The sequence below is a fragment of the Thermobia domestica genome, chromosome 1 (genome assembly GCF_964235325.1).
Source record: "Thermobia domestica chromosome 1, izTheDome1.hap1.1, whole genome shotgun sequence".
Taxonomy (NCBI): Eukaryota; Metazoa; Arthropoda; class Insecta; order Zygentoma; family Lepismatidae; genus Thermobia; species Thermobia domestica.
The window spans coordinates 73021558-73042761 of record NC_137454.1 but is presented as its reverse complement, the minus strand read 5'-3'; the positions used below and the strand labels follow the sequence as shown (position 1 = coordinate 73042761).

Genomic DNA, 21204 nt, shown 5'->3' with positions numbered 1-21204 from the left:
GTGTGATGACGTCATAACTTTAAAAATATTTTTATTATACCATTTTTTTCTATTTTTTATTTTTTGGTCAGGCTTACTTTTACATTTTGAAGACTGCAAATTTGCACTGACATTCACTGCACTCATTAGTATTTTCCACAATTTTCAGATCTCGTTTTGCGTTTCTACGTTAGTATAGGGGGTCCAGAAGGGAAAAAAGTAAAAAGAGGGATATTTTTAACAAAAAATCCCTTTTCCGCAATTACCCCGTCTCAGATACGTGATGGAGACATGCGAATATTACCGTTTCAAAGGTTGAAGAGAATAATGTACGAACCAAGGATCATGCACATTGCATAACTTTATTACGTGACTGAGGTAAATATGTTAAATATTATAGGGGTGTGTAGCGAAATTTAACCCTGCAATGCATGATTTTTTATTTTTTTGTGAAAACGTACTTTTGCAAGAGGAAACAAAAATTAGTAATGGAAGTATCGGTACGCTTAATAGTGGCATCTATGCAGAAACTATGGAATTACAACTAGCTTCGAACGTTCCCAATCTGGTTCAACATGCATTAGCAACTACATACCATTATGTAGGAAACAGATTATTTACCACTATGACGCATATGTGTAAGGGAAATATGTTTTGACATGCATTTTGAAGAACCTAACTCCGTTCAAAAATTCAGAGAAGGCAATTGCCCCTCTTACCCCTCTCTGCGTTGCTCATAGGTACAGTCTAGAAACTAAAAATTAACCTTTAAATTTAAATTTCCGTTTAACCATTCATTTTGCTGTTGCTTACAAGCAACATCGCTTCCTACTGCGTTATCCGCACGAATTCTAATTTCAGACATCGTTTAATCGGCATTATTGCTGTCACATAATATTCATATATGTGTTTTGTGGATCGCTTGTTTAGATATGTCTAATCTTTGTCAACGGAGGCAAACAAATCTAGTACTGTAGAAGCTTTGTCTCCCAAGTTACGGGAAAGTTTGTTTTGTTTGTGGTTTCCTGCTCTGTAGGGAGATATTTAAACGAAACTACTGGTAATTACCAAGGGCGCCGATCGTGGAGGGACCGGGGCACCCGCCTCCCCCAAAGCTCATGTAGGCCCCCGCATTTTATTTCTGAATATACAATATTTGGCATAATTTGAATGTAATTTGTCTTAAAATTCTCATATATGCCTTCTGTATCTGAATGACTCCTCCCCCCAAATTTACAGGAAAATCGGCGCCGTTGGTAATTACTGAGAAAAGTTCTTACGATAATTGACCATATTACGAGCAATGTTGCTCAGTAGCAACATATGATCATCTTTGTCATGATCATATGATGTTGCTTGGAAATCGGTATCATGTATTTTGTATCCAAAGTACGAAAATACTTTTAAAATTACGAAATCATGGTGAAGAAGTCGTGTTTTAACCACAAAAACAAACCAAACATTTTAATGGTAAATTATCAATGCTAGCCAATTACATGGTTAACTAAAATACTGTCCAAAGATAGACATATTACAGCAGTGTCGAGGTGATCAGAATAAAATGTTCCAAGATGTATTCGGTAATTTCGTAAGAACCTTGTGTTTAACATCAAGGCTAGCCAATAACAAGTCAGCAACGTATAAAGAAAACAAGAACCATACGAGTACAAACCTCGTTCTATGTCAATAAGTATGACATATAGCAGCAACGTGTAGTAAGTAAGATAGATTCGTTTACAAATATTAATAAATTAACCAACTGCCACAGTAAAGAAACTAAGTGTATTTAGACGTAACCTAATTCTTCTTGACAACCAGCCGTCAATCGTCACGAAAATCAATTGAATAAACAGTTCGTTTTCTTCTACACATTTTTGCAAGTGTATGCATAATTTAAGAAACAGATCTTCATAAAAAGAACTAAAATTCATACATATCAATATTTCGAGATCTCTTCTTTATTCAGGAACGTAACATTCCGGATATTTTCGTTCTCTTAATGGAACGTCGCAAAGAAAGCCCAATAGTGTCCTGGTTATCCTTTTGATTCTGGTTCCCTGAAATAAATTGCTACAATTCAATCTGCCACCAAGAATCATTTGAAATTTTATAATCGGTATAGCCTATTCTTTGTAAAATTCGATGTTCTTGTCCTCTTGGTAAATGGCACATATTTTCTTCTTTTTCTTTTTTTCTTCTTCTTCTGTTTCTTCTTTCTCTTAGCTGAGATCGGCTTTTGGGATCGTTATCCTTCACTCGTTGCTATCTTATGTCACGTTCGCTCTGACACTACACTGTACCATATAATTGTTATAATCAATGGCGGATCTAGAAGCTAAAAACTGGAGGGAAGGCAGCCAGAACTCAGACTAAGATAGGAAGGCTATATCATGAGTTTACTATAAACTTTCAAAAATATATAAATAATAGCTTCAAGCTTCAATTATTTTTAGCCCTAACTAGATCCGCCACTGCTTATAATCTTCCCACTTCTTCTTTGGCCGGCCTCGGGATCGTTTCCCATTCAGCTGTATAGCATGCACTTGGTGGGCTACTTATTCCAAAGATCTTCTTCTTACATTCCCAAACCATCTCAAGTCTACTTTCTTGCAGTTTTTCTACTATTGGTCTCAGTTTCTCCGGATCACTTCATTCTTAATGTTGTCCTTACGCGTCACTTCACTCATCTACCGCAGCATCTTGATCTCCACAACATACAACTTTTTTTCCTCTCTCTTCTTCGTTGTCCAACGTTCTGCCCCGTATAACATGGCAGGTCTCACTACTGTTTTGTAAACTTTTCCTTTAAGGCGTATTGGTGCTCTACAGTCACACAATTCTCCTACCATTTCCCTCCATTTTATCCAATTACTGCTAATTCTGCTGTTTACATATTCTATTCCTGCATTTTCCTGCAGTTTTGATTTCGAGTACTTGAATTTTCCCGTCATTACCACCATTACATGTATTATTCTAATCTGATTTCGAGTTGCAACATGAACTTCCTCGTGACTAAATGGTTAGCGTACGAGCCTGTGGCGTGCCGTCTTCGAAAAAATGAAATGAAATCTTTGAGTTTTACGTCCCACGCTTATGCCGGTTAGGCTAAAGGAGACGGTGATGATGATTAATGAATGAAATGGTGGAATGAAGAAAGTGGGAGGAAACGGAAGAACCCCGAGGTCTGGGATCGAACCCGGGACCCCAAGCACCAGAGGTGAACACTCTACCACTGAGCCACCGTGGCCCCCCGTGCCGACTTCGATTCCTGGCAGGTGTTCATGTAGTTCGGATCGCATGTTAAGCTGTAGATCCACGTATTATATAGTTTCTCTGCTGAAAGGTCCGCTAAAGTGAAAATCAAAATCAAAATCGAGTTGCAACACGGTACAAGCAATTTTCTAAACAGCTCAAAATTCTACCAGGAAAATGGGAATGTGCACTTGATACCCAGACTAATTGATTCGTCTTAAACTTGTTTTCAGTTGGCTGTGATTTTATCGAAACGTTTCTATCTGTCAAAGATTGGAAGGTTATGTTATATCGTTGTCATGGTTCATAATGTAATATCACGGATGCTGGAGAAGCACCTAGTTTTAGAGATTCAATTAATCTTACATATTTCTTATTCTTATTTATCTTATTGATCTTTTATTGTTAGTCCATATAAAATTGCGTTAATCATGACACGTAACTGTTTCTCTGAACTTATTTTGAATCCTCTTTTTTTTAAATTTTCATTTTAACATCCCCTTGAACTGTTGAAACTGTCGTTCTGCTAGCCCAAAACTTTGGTGGTGCTCTTACAGTAAATGTATGAGTTAAATGCCTCTTGGGTGACAGAAAATGGGGATTCTTGAGTTGGAAATGGTGAGATTGTCTATAACTTCTGTATAAGGCCATCCAAAAATATTGAAACAGATATTTAGTAACAAATATTTAGCTATTGTGGCAGTCCCTGTGGTGTTATTCATAGGCCATACTGCTATCAACTGATTAGTGTAATCAGTAAGTTGTAGACATTTATAACCTGCGATTTTTTTGAAAAATCCTAATGTACACGATATCACAGTTGCTGTAGTAGTTTCCCAGTTTTAAACTCATCCAATGCTCGTTTGTTGTACTTGGATCGACAAAGAACACAGGTTTGTATCATTTGCTAAAACTCCAACTCAAAAGATGGCCACTAAAAATAAGCTTCTCCTTTGATTCGCTGGATTCTCGAGTGTTGTTCAAGAAATAGATGTAAAATTTTCTATTTTAATGTTGTGGTATCACTAATTTGTGACCCTTGAATACGACAGTTATATTTAACACAACGGCGCCGATTTTCCAAAATTTATGTGGGTGCATATCAATGGTGGAACATGTTGATCTATATGTTTTCATGGAAGTTTCGATATTTGATTGATTTATTTTTAGTTAAAATCTTTTATAAACACTGGTACTATAAGGATAATTTGGGGTTGCCCTAACTCAGTTGGTAACACGGCAGACTTATACGCTAGAGAAACGGGTTCAAGCCCGGGTCCAAGCCCGGCGCACCCACAAGAATATTTGTGTGGATGCCGGAGCCTCGGAGCACCCACGTAGTCGGCGCGCGTGGTTCAACATGTAATTCATATTTCTTTTTTACTATAGGCCATTAATTCTTCTCGATCCGAGTCTACTTATAAAGTTTCTTGGCCAACCCTTAGTAGTTCAATTTATTATGCATGATGTAAAGATAACCTTAGGCTGTTTTTCGAATCATCATCTGGTAAAAAGGAGGTTTTATTGTTAAGGCATTCAAGTATTGGCTGGATACACCCAAAATCATCGACGGAGTTGGCACGTGGAACCCGAGATAAACAATGTTTGGTGTATACTTAGGGTAAGCAGACGTCCCGGTTTTTTATGGCTGGGATGCAAATAAGGAACAAAATTTTACTTGCCCAAGAAAAAAGCTACTAGTCCACATCCCACAATAGAAATAATTTACTGACCTTCGGTATGATATAAATACTCACCCGCACCGATGAACAAATCGCCCTTGGCGAATTATTATTTGCATCTCTGTTTTAACGGGATTGTCTCTTTTCCTCAGAAAGTCGTTCAGTATCCCAAGAAAAATGCAAACAGAACTCAAGATGTCCTGTTTTTGGCTTGTGTAGTATACAGTAATCTATTGCAAAGACTTCTACAGTTGCAAGAAGAAAAGGCCAACCCTTCTAGAAGGAATTCAATAAAAAAAAAAACACTGAAGAAACAACCTATGCCCCTAATCTTGGTTCGTGTTAAATGTTAAAATACAATGTAAGAGTTAAAATTGGAATAAGGTTAAATAAATTTAACAAAAAGTATGCTGTTTTCAAAAGCCAGAAATTTCTTCATCCCTGGGGATTATAGAATATAATAATGACTATTCCTAAGCGAATTTTCAGATTATGATAATTTAGTGAATATCCTGTATTATTATTATTATTATTATTATTATTATTATTATTATTATTATTATTATTATTATTATTATTATTATTATTATTTCTCAATCTGTTCACCCTAACGTATGCCAACTCATAGTCATAATTTAATGAAATCATTGTCCACCTTTGCAAACGTGACAAAACTAATTTTGGAATTCCTGCTTTCAACCCAAAAATAAATATAGTTGGCAGAAAGTTCGAGTGTATCTGGACGTGACTTCCAAATATATATTTATGAAACTTACGTAAAAACAAAAATTAGGCTAGTATTTCTTTTTGACACTGTTGTATTGCTTTTTCCTGCTTTCGTCAAAGTTGCCAAAGAATAAACGACAGTAATTAATTTACTGTTCTTCTTGTTATACAATTGTCCGCCCACACCATATTCGCTGCTATCCCTAAATAAAAGAATTTCGGCTGCGGGATCAAAAGGCTAGATACATTTCGTTTCTTGTAACAATTTCGTTACTCGGTCAAATTTCTTGTCAGGATGGACGTCCATACCAATTTCTGTTGTTGACTTAGTAATTCACACAAAGACCGTACCGTAGAAAATCAGCGCCCGGGGCGAGAGTATACGACGGTGCCCGTACCCCATATATATGAGTGCGGACGACAGATCAGCCGAGAAGCGCCACCATAGATGGCGTGAAAAGTAAGAAAATTTTCAAAAATAAACACTGCTTTTCCTTGATTTTGAGGACTTTTTATTACTTTTCCTTTTTCTTTCTTCCTCCCGAACTTTGCGCTCCCCTTACTTCGGCACCTGGGGCCTCACTCCGCTCCCTCCCCTCACGGCACGATACTGTATAAATGTGCCAATTACGAAATGTTCATTATATTTCTATGAAAGAAGATGATTATACCAAAACATACTTTAATTTAGTTTTATACCTAGGATTTTGACAAATCAAAACTGCCTTCTGACGCTTTTGAATGCGAAAAATCCCTACGAAGTGACATGACTTAAAATGTTCAACTTTATCCTGAAGAAACTGACACTTCTCTCATCTCACTTTAACATTATACGTTGACAAATGTTGTAGCACTTCTTGAGTATGACACAGTCTTTCCTACTTATTTCAGAAATTAAAATGTCATCTACAAAATTATCAACGCATGATACGTATAGCAAAATCTGAGTATCAGATTGCTGAAATATGTGTGGACTTCATGACAGCCCAAATGGTAATATTTGTGATTGAAACAAACTCCAAACAGTGATAACTGTCAACAGTGGCGTATTTAGGGGGGCTTCCGGGCTTAAGTCCCTCCTGAAAACTTACTTACTATAGTAAAGTATATGAAATATCTTGCAAAATTTTCATATTTTACGCAAAGCCCCCCCGAAAGTTAGTAAAGCCCCCCAGAAACAAAATCGTAAATACGCCACTGACTGTCAATAATGGTTTTGAACGGTCATCCACCTGTATATGATGATATGCCATTCTGAGATCAAGGACCGTAGATACTTTTTCCCCATTTAGCTGATTGGAAATACTATCTGAAGTGGGTGAACCATCCTTTCTGAAACCTTATTTAGCGTGACCTTATAACGTATATATAACCTTAATTGACATTTGTTCTTTCGAATTAAGAAAATTTCTTTACCGACTACCCAGTTACAGAATATAACGGGTCACCAAATTTGTTGTTTCACTAACTTGTTCACATCTGCCCTCACTCAGTCAACTATATTGCGTGGTAACTGATAGTGCTTCCGGAAAATCGGAATAACTTCTGGTTTTACTGGAACATGGCATATAAATCTTGATATAAGTTTATTAACTGATTCGAAAAATGTAGAAATTGCTGTTTTAGTACATTAACGATGTCCATTTTATGCATTTCATTTATAAATCTAGATAAATCTTAACCTTGAGCGAAAAGTAATCTTCATTCCGGAACCATTGCATCAATCCAAAGACATTCTCACAGAGGATGCTTGAGGTTATCGTTGATTACGACCAATGGAAAATACAAATACAATTACGGTCTCCCACCTTTATTATTTTTGGCTTTTAAGGTGACAGAAATTGCCTTTCGCCGGGTTAAAATCTAACAATTAATTGTTAAATCTTGTAATTATAAATATAACAGAGAAACATCTTTTATTTGCATTTTCGATTTCGTTTCATTTTATTTCCCACGCAATAAAAAGCATAATGTTACGAGTGTGATAATTCTGTGTGTACTAAAGTTTATTTGTTTCATTCATGTTCTCTACCTGTATTCAATCTTTACAGCAAGTATAATATTATATAAAATTTTGTTTGAATTTTAATTTCTTACCATTGTACACAGACAGTTGCGCATTTTGATGTTATGCTTAAGAAGGGACATCTATTATTAAGCCACGTTCTTCAATAATTGCTTCACACCTTTCGACATCAAGGTCAGCATAGAAAGGATGTAAAGTCACATATTCATTTTATACCGTGCAACAAATGTAAACACACTATTTTATACATGATCAGTGTACAAAGTGTGGTCTTTTTTTTCAATAGTTGTACTTATTTAATTCCTACTCTTGTCGCGGAAATTTGGAGAAACAATGGTAGTTCTCATAGCTATCCATAACACAGATTCGAGGCGTTAACGTTAGTCTGCGCTTCTAACTGATGCCAAAATTATGTACCAATAACTATGATTTCTACGAAACCTGCTACCGAAAGAAATTATGTTTACTCTAAGAACTTGTTAATTTTGCTAGTAGATCAAAGAAACACTGCTGATCCTTTTCATAGCAATCTTTCTTCGACATTGCTCTAAATGTCACTGAAGCACGGAATCCTCTTTATATGATACACATGTATTTAATGAAGTTGATCCAGAAATTTTATTTTACAATATTTTTTTTTTAACATTTAAACCTACATGTGTTTGTTTATTATTGCGTTAAATGCGAATATAGTCATAAATGCTGAATACCTATAAGTTTCTGTACTGGCTACCTTGCAATAAAATATGTGCACATCTTAAATTATTTGACTTTACATTGAAACCAATTCTATTTAAAAGGAGTTGTATTGCATACAGCGATACATTCCTATTATAATTAATCTGTACCCATTTTTACCAACACTGATCAGAGGCGCAATAATTAAACATATAGCTTAGATGTAATTAAAAGAAAGAACGCTGTTATTGACAGGACATGTTGTCATGGGAAAAGACTATGACAAAAACTATCAGTTTGTTATTGACAAGATTATTAGTTGTTATGGGAAAGATCATTACTGAGTTATACACACGAAATTGGAAGATATGTACAAAAGCTATGGTTGCTGTTGATATTTCATGTACGTATAAAACAGAAGAATAAATCGACGATATCTAGACACAGTTCATGTTTATGGTTAGTAATTAGTAGTTGATATATTTATTATAATAATGTAGTAAATTAGAGGTACATAAACGAATCAGGGCTAAAGCGAAGTGTTTTTATAATATATTTCGTTTTATCTGGTGCCGAAGACACGGGACTATACTATACTATTTAGTTCCGAAGAATAGTAAGAACTGAGTTTATGTGTATACGTATTTTATGAGTTTCACTACTTTGAGAAGTGGGAAGAGAATCCAAAGAATTAGCAATATGCAGGATTCCGAGATTGAAGAAGTACCCAGTATTTCAAATGAAACCATATCTGGAAATGCCGTAACTGTGTCTGAACATTCCTATTCTAATCTTATTGATATGTTTAGTCAACTACTAGATGAAAAGCTAGAACAGAAATTTGATCAACAACAAAAATTGTACGATGAAAAGCTAGATAAAAGGCTAAAACAGAAATTTGATCAACAACAAAAACTGAACGATGAAAAGCTAGAACAGATACTAGTGCAGCATAAATCTCTTGCAGATAAAGTACAAGGTGTGCAAGAGAATTTTGACCGCTTGCAACACAATTTGAAAGAAAATTTGCAAGTATTAGCTGATGAAGTTACCATCAAAATTACAAATGATATGACACGAGAAGTTGATACCAGGTTTCAACAATTTAGTAACAAATGGCAAGATAGACAGGATCAACTAACTCTAGAAACCGAGTCGATAAAGAAAGTCGTTGAAACCATGGAATCGACGACAGCCCAACAAAAAAGTCAGATAGCGAATATTACTGCCCAGGTCAATTCACATAGCATACTGTTATCCAACATACAAGAGGAAATCAGATCGTTACAAGAGAGGGAATGTGACTACAATAATCCTATGTATAAGGAGGCTTTGGGTACTCCCAATCAACAGGAAACATTGCATCATCAACAGGAAACATTGCATCTTCAACAGGAAGCATTGCATCACTGCCCGAGAATTCCATTAATAGAAACTGACGGGATATCTTCTTCTAAGAGTTCTACTGATGATGGTTTAGTTGTGGAAAACCACAGAAGGCGATTCCAAAGTCCAGATCGCAAAAGGAGAAAGGAGATAAATAAGTGCGAAAGGGTTTCAGACCATTATCAACGCCAACAAAAACATAACTATAGCAAAATAAATGTTAAGGTCAGTGAAATTAAGGCCATGACTAAATTCAGCGGTAAGTGTGACGAAACCGCAAGCTCGTTTTTAGAAAAATTTGAAGCAGAGTGTGAAATTATGGGTGTAGATCAATCTAAATTTATGAAGTTGTTACCACATCTGTTACTTCCTCCTTGTTCCTTGTGGTTTAAGGCTATTCGCGACCATATAAAATCCTACGAAGAATTTAAACGGGCCTTGTTGGCTAATTACGAAAATGATTTCTTGTTAGCTAACCGTGATGCGATGGTGCGAACTCGACACTATTCACCTCGGGTCGATAAATCTCTTACGGATTTTACAATCAATGCATATAATGAACTTAAACTCGTCAATCCGTTTCAGCCCGAATCCAGAATAATCGCTTCCGTACGCATTTTATTGCCGTATAAATTACAACAAATTCTGTTGTCAGCTCAATGCGTAAACTTCAATCATCTCATAATTTTAGTTCAAAACTTTGAGAATCAATTCCCGAATCCTAATGGGAGTAATCGTAATCCATCGAATCCGATTGCCGTCAGAAACTTGAATATAACTAATGAAAATACCGAAAATCTTCGCAGCGATGAGAGATCACGTGACAATACTGGCATTGGAGTTAGTGAGAGATCTGTTATACGTACTGGAACTGGAGCCAATGGAAGATTCAATTCTAGCGGTAGAAATGGAACGAATTATAATAATCCGAGGAACAGTTGGACGAACGGGAGAAACTTTCGTGGAAGACGCAATTACAGTAACAATGTCATGCATACCGGTGTAACTCAAAACAGATGCAATTGGAGATCTCGAGATGGCAGGAACTGTCGGAATAGGACCGAAGTAATAAATGAAACAGGAAATGGATCAAGAGAAAATAACCAAGATTGTGGTGTTCAATGTACTTTAATTGACTCGTTTATTAATCATAATTTAAACTAAAACCCGCTGTTAACTAAATTAAACTTGGATAACAATTCTTAATTTATTCTCTCAGATGTTATGAGTTGTGTTATGAATACTTCATTTGGACTTTATATTTGAGCAACATGTTATGATGTGATTAATTTATCTTATCTTTGTATTAACTTTGAATGTTATGTTTACCTTTATTTTACTTTACATGTTCAAAAGAGATTTGATTGTGTTAACTTGAAATCCATGACAGTGAACTTAAATTGAAGCTTTTAAATGTAATTATTACCTTCTGATCTTGTTGTTGACGTGTGATATGATGGCAATCTTAATTGTAAATAATGTTGTTTGTATATGAATGTTATCGCTCAATGTAAAAGAGGAACAATTAACTAGTAACTCTGTGTAAGTCATCAGTTACTTATAATTTTGAATAGACCCACAAATAATATTTTTTAATGAATCGACGCTTTATGATATGTGATTAGTAATAAAAGAAAAATGTTATTATAAATGAATTGATATATATATGGAGAAAGAAGAGAAGAGAAAACTACTTATATTGATGTAATAATAATAATTAATAGGAGAGTTGATTTAGTAATAATTAGTACGAGGGCTATTCAAAAGGTGAATGTTTTGAAAATATACAGGGTTCTTTCCTTCACTATAATACTGTTACGGAATTCCCGTTCTGGGCGACATTCATACAGCGATACATTCCTATTATAATTAATCTGTACCCATTTTTACCAACACTGATCAGAGGCGCAATAATTAAACATATAGCTTAGATGTAATTAAAAGAAAGAACGCTGTTATTGACAGGACATGTTGTCATGGGAAAAGACTATGACAAAAACTATCAGTTTGTTATTGACAAGATTATTAGTTGTTATGGGAAAGATCATTACTGAGTTATACACACAAAATTGGAAGATATGTACAAAAGCTATGGTTGCTGTTGATATTTCATGTACGTATAAAACAGAAGAATAAATCGACGATATCTAGACACAGTTCATGTTTATGGTTAGTAATTAGTAGTTGATATATTTATTATAATAATGTAGTAAATTAGAGGTACATAAACGAATCAGGGCTAAAGCGAAGTGTTTTTATAATATATTTCGTTTTATGCAGTATACAGTTTCCCACTTTATAAAGAAAATACTCTATAGTTGTTCAAAATAATGGTCTTTTGTTAGTTAACGATATAAAGACATACGGTACTCCTAAAATAGTGCAACATAATATATTTTAATTTCATTGTACTTTCTTTTCGTTCGGCCTGTTCCTAAAGAGATTTCTAATATGGATTGCATATAACAGAGTAATGTTCTAATTTTGATCGTACAGTAGCGTTTTTGATCTCAATAATTGTAGACAAATTATGCAAATAATTCTGACACACTATATATTTTAGGTATATCAAACTGAGCCCTCTAGTTCCCTAATTGATGGCACTGAGTAGCAGTGGCGTAACTAGTTTTACTGCGCTCTGGATTGATCGATAATCGATTTACTCATACCCGCCCCCTGCCCCACGCAATTCAGCTGCTGCGTTATGTGGTGTAATCGGTAACAGCATGGGCTCAGATCAATTTCCCCTGAAGGCATATATTTGCCTTATAACGTTCGGGCGCCATTCCTGCAGAGCATGGTAGGACTGACTCGCTAGCAGTCTGCCTCAACCAGTAGGTCAACTGGTAGGCACTGGACTTCGGTCTGGCCGCGCAGTGGGCGTATCCCACTCCCTCAGAGAACGAGGGTTACATTGCTTAGGCGAGTCAGAATTAGGGGACAAATTCTGACGGTACACCATGTGCACGATCATGCAATAGCATACAATAGCACATACAATAGCGTATACGGGCGGGTTGCGTTACATTCTCGCACAACCCGTCCATCAAATAGACCGAACGGTCGCGGGCATGCTCCCCATGCATGCAACTAAGCGTGTACCAGTAGACCACTAGCATCAAAGTATATAATATACATATATGAATATATACAGTATATACTAAGAGTATACAAAGTTACTTTTATTAAGAAACTTAAAGTTTTTACTAATCTTTTTCCTAAGTAATCACTCCATACTTAATACGAATTATGTTCATAGGAAATTAAATTAAAAATGATTTAGTATCCTTAATCCAAACTGTTACTTTTATACTTTAAGGGTAGAATGATATCATCGCTTATAATTCTTACAATTCAGGGTACCCAGGTGTAACACGCCGATTGTGATAAGATTGCACAAACATAAAGAACATCGAAAAAGAAGCGACATGTATTTTTTTTATCGGCCAACAAGCACATTGAAAGGGTCAAATAGGGGCATAAAAATGGGGTTAAAACGAGATTATATGGAATATAACGAGAACGAGAAGATATATCGGAAAAGATTAAATGTACGAAATACTAACGATAGTCGATGCAATTCAATGAGGTAGAACGCACCCATGAAAAGAGAGCAGAACATCCGAAAATGGACCAATCACGTGTACAGCATTGTCACAATGTGTTACGGAAATGAGCGAAAAGGGTGATAAGGAGCAGGAAGGAAGATGAAACGAAAACAGAAAATACGTGTTTTTGCTTTCGGTGCATATGTTGCCCATATGCGAAAGAGACGCAGATTTATCTCAATGCCCGAAGATGGGATAACACGCAGGAAGGATGCTAACGCCGTTCATATAGACAGCCAGCGAGACAGCACTGCGCGGTGGGTTGCATATATCCCGTAATGACAACAACGATGAGATGGATGTTGGAAACGAAAATGTGTGTAGGCAGTAGTAACACAAAAACAAAATTGTTACTATTACTGTTATGTTGTACGCGTATTTTCGTAGTGATGTAATGTCGATACTCATGTATGGTACTGATATTAATGTTGCTGTTTATCTTACGTATGTGGACCACCTGCTATTACATTCTACTGTGCTAAGAATTTTTGTTCCCATTACCCGATATATACAACCCACTGTACAGTACTGTCTCGCTGGTTGCCTATATGAACGGCGTTTGCATTCTTTCTGCGTGTTGTCCCATCTTCGGGCATTGAGATAAATCTGCATCTCTTTCGCATACGGGCAACATGTGCACCCAAAGCAAAAACACGTATTTTCTGTTTTCGTTTCTTCTTTCTTCCTGCTCCTTATCACCCTTTTCGCTCATTTCCGTAACACATTGTGACAATGTTGTACACGTGATTGGTCCATTTTCGGATGTTCTGCTCTCTTCTCATGGGTACGTTCTACCTCATTGAACTGCGTCGACTATGGGTAGTATTTCATACATTTAACCTTTTCCGATATCTCTTCTCGTTCTCGCTATATTCCATATAATCTCGTTTTAACCCCATTTTTATGCCCCTATTTGACCCTTTCAATGCGTTTGTTGGCCGATATAAAAAAAATACGTGTCGCTTCTTTTTCAATGTTCTTTATGTCTGTGCAATCTTGTCACAATCGGTGTGTTACACCTGGGTACCCTGCCTTGTTAATATAAGTAGGGAGTACAGGATAGTTTTATAAGTATCAAATAAGTTTTAATCAGGCCCAACTTTCGTATTATTCACGGGTAGAGATGGAACCCGCGAGAGGGCGCAGCGCGCAGATTGCAATGACTCATTACGCAAAAGTTTCACTAGACAGCTAGCTAGACAAACATTGCAGTGACGATTGTCCTGTTATCGTCTAGTGAGGACCCAAAAAGGGGGAGGTGCGGGGCTCGCGCGCCCCTCCATTAGGTGTAAAATATATAAATTAGTCCCTAATGAAGTGCTTGTTCAAAGGTTGTTGAAAAATAAAGTTTTAAAATTTCTCTGAAATGGAAAATTCTGAGTGCATTCTCCACTCATTGCAGATAATGTATGCGTTTCCAGTTCATGGTAATCCTGGATTCTCTCGCGTTGAACAACATGGCTTTCCTCAATGCCGCCTCCAGAAGGGTGGAGATAAATACGTATTATGAAACACTGCAGTCCACATTTTTAGTTAGCGAATCAAATATCGAAAAATGTCTCAAGTTTATTTTTCAGACCTGTGCCCCCCTCAAAAATTCCTGGATCAGTCCCCGTTGTCGGCTGTTGCCAATTAATAGTCATAACGTACGTTTTGAAATGTTTTCAAACGTTTTTTCATAAGGAACAGTTCTCCGTATTCTCTTTTTCTGATCCACAAGTTCTCTCTTGTGGATCAGAATCTTGTCCAATGGCCAACTGCAACTCCAACTGCCATTCCAACTCCCCAAGCGGAAGTCTTCGGTCCTATTTAACGTCGGGCCCAGGACTCGCCGACTATTACAAGTGAGCCAAGTATCGAGTCCCAGACGCCACGGAAGGTGTGGTAAGGGATCGTGGGAGGAGTTAGGAAAGTCTCTCAAACATATAGGAAACAATTACACAAATTATATCACAATAACAAGGTGCTGAATCAGCAAAACACAGAACAGTCGGTCGCTGGTTCTTCAGAGTAACAGCCCACATCTTGCTCTTTTCTTGCGTCGCAACATAAATACATAATAACAATGCAAAGGTATCTATCCTTTCCCAAAATACACTAAATCGCACAAAACACAAACAGCACGGTCGAAAACAGACGCACCACATCATTGTTCACTGAAAAAATATGTTATTTACAAAATCAATCAATCAATTATAGTTCGATCACTACCAGTCCTTAATGTGGGCGCCAGCACCAACACTCAGATCCCTTTACACAAGTTACATGAAAATTGCATGTATTGTCTATGTCAGTGTTAAGACGGAGAAACAACAATGCACTTATGTACAATGTTAGTTAACAGTCTACATTTTATGCAGTAAATAAATAAGCAGCATGTTGCAGTAGAGTGACATTTATAAAGTATTATTGGCATCGAACAGCATGCATTTCATTGCGTTTGATTCCCAGCGGGAGGTGGTTTGGATAAAACAGTAAGCCGTAGGTCCATGTATTACATTGTGAAGTGACCTATAGTTATGTGTACTTCTGTCATAATCTGTTAAATTTAAATATAATCTTTTAATTAGTTTTTTTATTCTACAAGTAAATTTTATTAGAATTATTGAAATCTTCAATTCAATCGAGACAAAACTCTTATTTATGTTGTACATTTTCAGACAGCTCAAATAAACATGTATTTCCTTATTGTCATTACAAAAAAATACCAATAAATGCCGGACTAGTTTCCATTGCTTGCATTCCTTTCCGTCTAGCCAAGAACTTCCAAATTCATTGCACCCAAGTCATTGCTTTCTGATTAAACAAAACCATAGAGGACACCTTTTACAAGGGGTATTCTTTATGATGATTTGATAGAGGTTAAATTGAGTGAAGAAGACACCATACCATTGAAGATGATATAGCTCCATGTCTTTTGAAATACCATTCTGAAGGATCATCACCGCAGGCAGAAATGAAGAAGTACGTTCATGGGAGATTAGAATCAACACCCCTCGCAGTTTGATTTGGTTCCAGTTGTCAACTAGCTCTAATTTCTAAAGTTACCATCCAGAGAGTGGAAGACGCCGGGAAGGTACTGTACATTTATCATTCCGGACAAGGACGACGCTACTCACCCAGGAATCATTCATCCTAGTGCTCATATTTTAATATCGTAATCTAATCCTTACTCTTTTCACCTCACTTTTCAAAATAGTCACTTTTTTTTTAACAATATTGAGTAATTTGAATTTTATTTACATTCAAACATAATCCTTTACAGTTAAGTTCTGTGCAGGACATCAGTTTTCATCCCCAATTTACATCCCTAAGTTTGGTATTTAGTAATCATAATCTGAGCTATTAACTGATGTTCCCACCACAGCACAATATAATCTCGTTGCTGACAGGGATGCTAAACGCAAATCAAACTCATGGCGGGCACGGTGGCTCACCTCTAAAGCGTTCATTTCCGGTACTTGGGGTCCCTGGTTCGATCCCAGCTCGCGCCCTGTGGACTTTGTGGTGGACAAATACTGTGCTCGTGGGTTTTCTCGGATTTCCCCCGTTTTCTCCCACTTTTTCATTCCACCATTTCATTCGTTTCTCATCATCACCGTCTCCTTTAGCCAAACCGGCATAAGTGTGGGACGTAAAACAAAGATTTCATTTTATTCACTTGATTTAATCATCGTCTCCCTTAGCCTAAAGGTACATTCGTAGGACGTTAAACTGAAAGATTTCATTTCATTTCCAAATCAAACTCCATACATTTCATCGGTAGACCTATAAAGTTTCGTTTTTTTGTAGATTTTGTCTCGAAACTTACAGACATACACACAAAATTTACCTAGAACCACGTTATATTGCTTAGTTCGATATCCATCGTTACTAACTAGAATTCCAGTATTTTAAAATAAAAAAGTAGAAGTGGTAATGAAATAATATTTATTTTTATTAAGAAAATCAATCAGGTTTTCGAAGATAATGTCGTTCAAATGTCCGCCTTTGCCTCGGTGAATGGAACGGACTTTGAAGATCCAATTTTGCACCAGTTTTGCTCAAACATTGTGCGGTGTTCCATTTAGTTCTGTTCGTGGCTTATTCTGATACATCTGAGAATTGAGCTAACCTCATAGAAAAAAAAATAATCCATGGGGGAGAGATTACATGATCTGGATGACCAGTTCACATAAGCATTTCTCGACAGAACACGCCCGCGGAACTTTTTGTGCAATAAGTCCAGAATCTGTCGAGATGTGTGGAAAATTGTACCGTCTTGTTGAAGAAAGAAAGAAAGAAAGAAAGAAGAATCTTAGAAAGAAAGAAAGAAAGAAAGAAAGAAGAATCTTAGAATTTGCCACGAACTACAGCACAAAACTGTCACAGTTTAACTTCGCCAATCCAGTAAATATTACCAGAACACGATTTTAAAATTCTGACGATGTTAGGTTTATTGGTGAACTCTTTAGTTAAACAAAAATTAGATTCAGAGTTAAATGTTTGGGATATGTCTCATTAACTATACTGAATACTGTTATCTTGCTAGTGTCAATGGAAAACAGGTACGTACGCAGAAATTCGAGAAGGGTCCAAAAGTTTTTTTCAGAGAGTCCAAGTTCAATATGAAGATAATTTATACTAAAATTAGTAAAATGACCCCTAAAATTTGACTAAATTTACAAAAAAATCGGGATTTCGAGGGGCACGTCCTAACCCCCAGCCCCTACCCACTGGTGGGAAGCTTAACGAGGGTATACTTTAAGATCAGTTTCATTTTAGCAGATGGTGTGGTTATCGTACAGCCATGGGCGCCCACAGTGGGGGCAAGTGTCCCCGTCTGTATTTTTGAAAATGGTTCCGTTCTTCAAAATACATATCAAAACACATTAGATTTGTTTACTCCTCCACTAGAATATTTAATATGTTTCCTGTAGTTAATAAAGTTAAGCAGTGTACATCAGTAATAATTCTTTTACATTTCCTTGGAGTTCTCCCATTTCCTGCCACTTTCTTCATTCCGTCATTTCATTCATTTCCGATCATCAACGTCTCCTTTAGCCTCGCCGCAGTATCTGTGGGACGTAAAACTCAAAGACTTCACTTCTTTAACATTGAAGTATTATGTGAATGAAGTGAAGATGTTTGTGTTCCTGACTTCGCCTATGTGTCGGTCTGACCCCGCCCCCCTTGGAAAAATGCTGCGTTTCCATGTTTTTGTCATGGATCCTATCCCCTTCCCACCATCTGTTGGCTTTCCCTATAGCACCTTACATTCCAATGGAATACTTTTGTCTTTCGTTTTTTTTTTTCATTTAAACACCCCGATTCGTAATAGTGCTGTAGCATGTCACTCCCCTACTTAAGATATTTTTTAAGATTTAAACATTTTTTACTCCTACATAAGTAGCTAAAGATCGTTCAGTTTCACAATCGGCTTTTAAGTTTTCAATTACATCTTATGTAACTTTTTTTGTTTAATAGCTTTACATAGGTCTATGTCTTTTGACTTATTGTTTCTCTCATTCTGCAAGTCGATTAGGTTTATGTTATGGTAGAGTAAGAATACTCCCATTCTTCATGAGTTACTACTTCTGTCTCATTTGATAATCAAGGCATTGTTTTATTTAATTTCCCAAGATAATGTTCTATCTCTTTCCATAAGAATCTATTCAAACCGGAAATGGTTCAAATTTACGATTTCTGGTTTGAACCTTTATCATAACAAAAACAAAAACAGTAAGGTATAATGAGTAATGGCTTTTCGGTATGTATTCAGGATCCGTGGAACAGATTCTTTCCTTGATCTTATTAAATTATCGTAACCAGTAGTTATAAATGTAGTACTTGAAGTTTGAGTATGGAATTACCACATTCAGTGGAAAAAGCTGGTAAATTTCGAGAAAAAAAATTAAAAGGGTATGCAAAAACCCGGTTTTGTCCGACCAGGGTAAAATAATTATTAAAAAAATTTCTTTTACAAGAAAAATGTGTAATTACTCCAAGAACTAGTACAGTAAGAATAAATACAACTGAACAAATATGTGAGCTTAAAAAGTACGGAAAATATAGAGAGCTAGACTATATTAGACCAATAACGTAGAAATAATAACTTTAGGTCACGATTTTGTTAAATCTAAGAACAAAAATCACAAATAAAAGTTTCATCATATTCGTCCACACTGCTACAAGCTTCGTGTGCCCATCCTTTACAGTTAAGACACTGTATCTAACCTTCTCAGACTTACACTGTACTACCCAGTTCTGTCCGACTGTTGATGTCTCGGTTTTATCCTACAACGCCATTATTCATAACTACAGGCCTAGCACTTGTCAAAGAGCACAAAAATCCTGACTCAACACATGAAATAACAACAGAAAGAGTTATTATTATATGTTGTATATTTACATAAATCAATCTTCCACTGGTTAGGAACAGCAGTATATTATCGATGGGAGAAAAATCAAAAGTTTTCTGCACAAATTCTTCAACACATCGCCAACGACAAAGGAGCCACTTACTCAGCTTTCTCTTAAATTAAGAATGATATGACGGTTATTTGCAACTAATTCCATACGTTGGCCGACATATAGTGGCACTAATATAGCCAGAAAACCCAGGTCCCGGTTTCATCCGACTTTCCCCTACAATCACTTTATTAATTTAATAGTTTTTATACTATGAATCATGTAAAACTAAAACTGTACTTGAGATCTAAGACTTGGATGAACTAAGTATTGTTCACAAGACTTGTGAAATTTCAAGTCTTGATTTTGATTTCTCGTCTCGAAAAGGAGAAAAGTCTGGAATAAAAATGCTTCTCGTCTTGTTTTGGAGACGTGAATAAAGACAAAACAAACCAAATCATAAACTAGCCTCGTCTTGTTTTGGAGAGGAGAATAGAGACAAAACAAATGAAAAAGTAGAGACGAGAATAGAGACAAAACAAAAGAAGAAACTAGAGACGGTAATAGAGACAAGACAAAAAACTAGCCTCTTCTTGTTTAGAAGACGAGAGTAGGGACAATACAAAATAAAACACTAGCCTCGTCTTGTTTTGAAGATAAGAATAGATACAAGACAAAAGAAAAACTAACCTCGTCTTATTTTGGAAACGATAATAGAGAAAAGACAAAAAAACTAGCCTCGTCTTGTTTTGGAGACGGCAGTATAGGGACAAAAAACTAGAATTGTCTTGTTTTAGAGAGAATAGAGACAATACAAAAAAAATTAGCCTCGTCTTGTTTTATAGAGAATAGGGACAGTATAAAAGAAAAAACTAGTTTCATCTTGTTTTGGAGACGAGAAAATACACAAGACAAAAGATAACAAACTATCTTCCACAATAAGAGGCAAAAGAAAAGAATAGAGTCAAAAGAATAGAGAAGAATAGAAAAGAATAGAAAAGAATAAAGAATAAAGGCAAAAGAAAAGAAAAAACTAGCCTTGTCTTATTTCAGAGACGAGAATAGAGACAAGACAAAAGATAAAATAGCCTTATCTTGTTTTGCAGACAGGAATAGAGACAAAAGAAAAGAAAAATACTAGCCAACACTAGACGGGATGCGTATGATTACAGCCCTCAGTATAAAACACTTTGACATTGTTCATGAACAATATCAAAATATGTAAATAAATAACGTTGGCTGATGCGTCTGAAATGAGGATTAGCACAAAATAACCAGAAAATAAATGGCAATAAGTAATCTAAGAAAATCCCATTAGTTTTTTTAACCGATAAATACTTAAGAGAATCATATTGAATCTAATAATACACGTTAAAAAGTTTCAAGAAAATAAGATTAATTTTCTTACTTACTTGAATTGAGATGTCAGTCTCCCTTCTCGAACATTAATCACTAAAACCCTGGAAGAAACAGAGAA

At 36.0% G+C, this 21204-nt stretch overlaps 1 protein-coding gene across 1 annotated transcript in view; it reads right to left on the bottom strand.

The window, feature by feature from the left end:
- LOC145686149 (uncharacterized) overlaps positions 1–21189 on the bottom strand; it is a 621065-nt gene extending 599876 nt beyond the window's left edge. Inside the window, exon 1 of the mRNA XM_081759144.1 lies at positions 21140–21189. The gene's annotated coding sequence lies outside the window, so the exon portion shown is untranslated. The remainder of the gene's footprint in view (positions 1–21139) is intronic.
- Between the last annotated feature and the right edge of the window lie 15 nt (positions 21190–21204).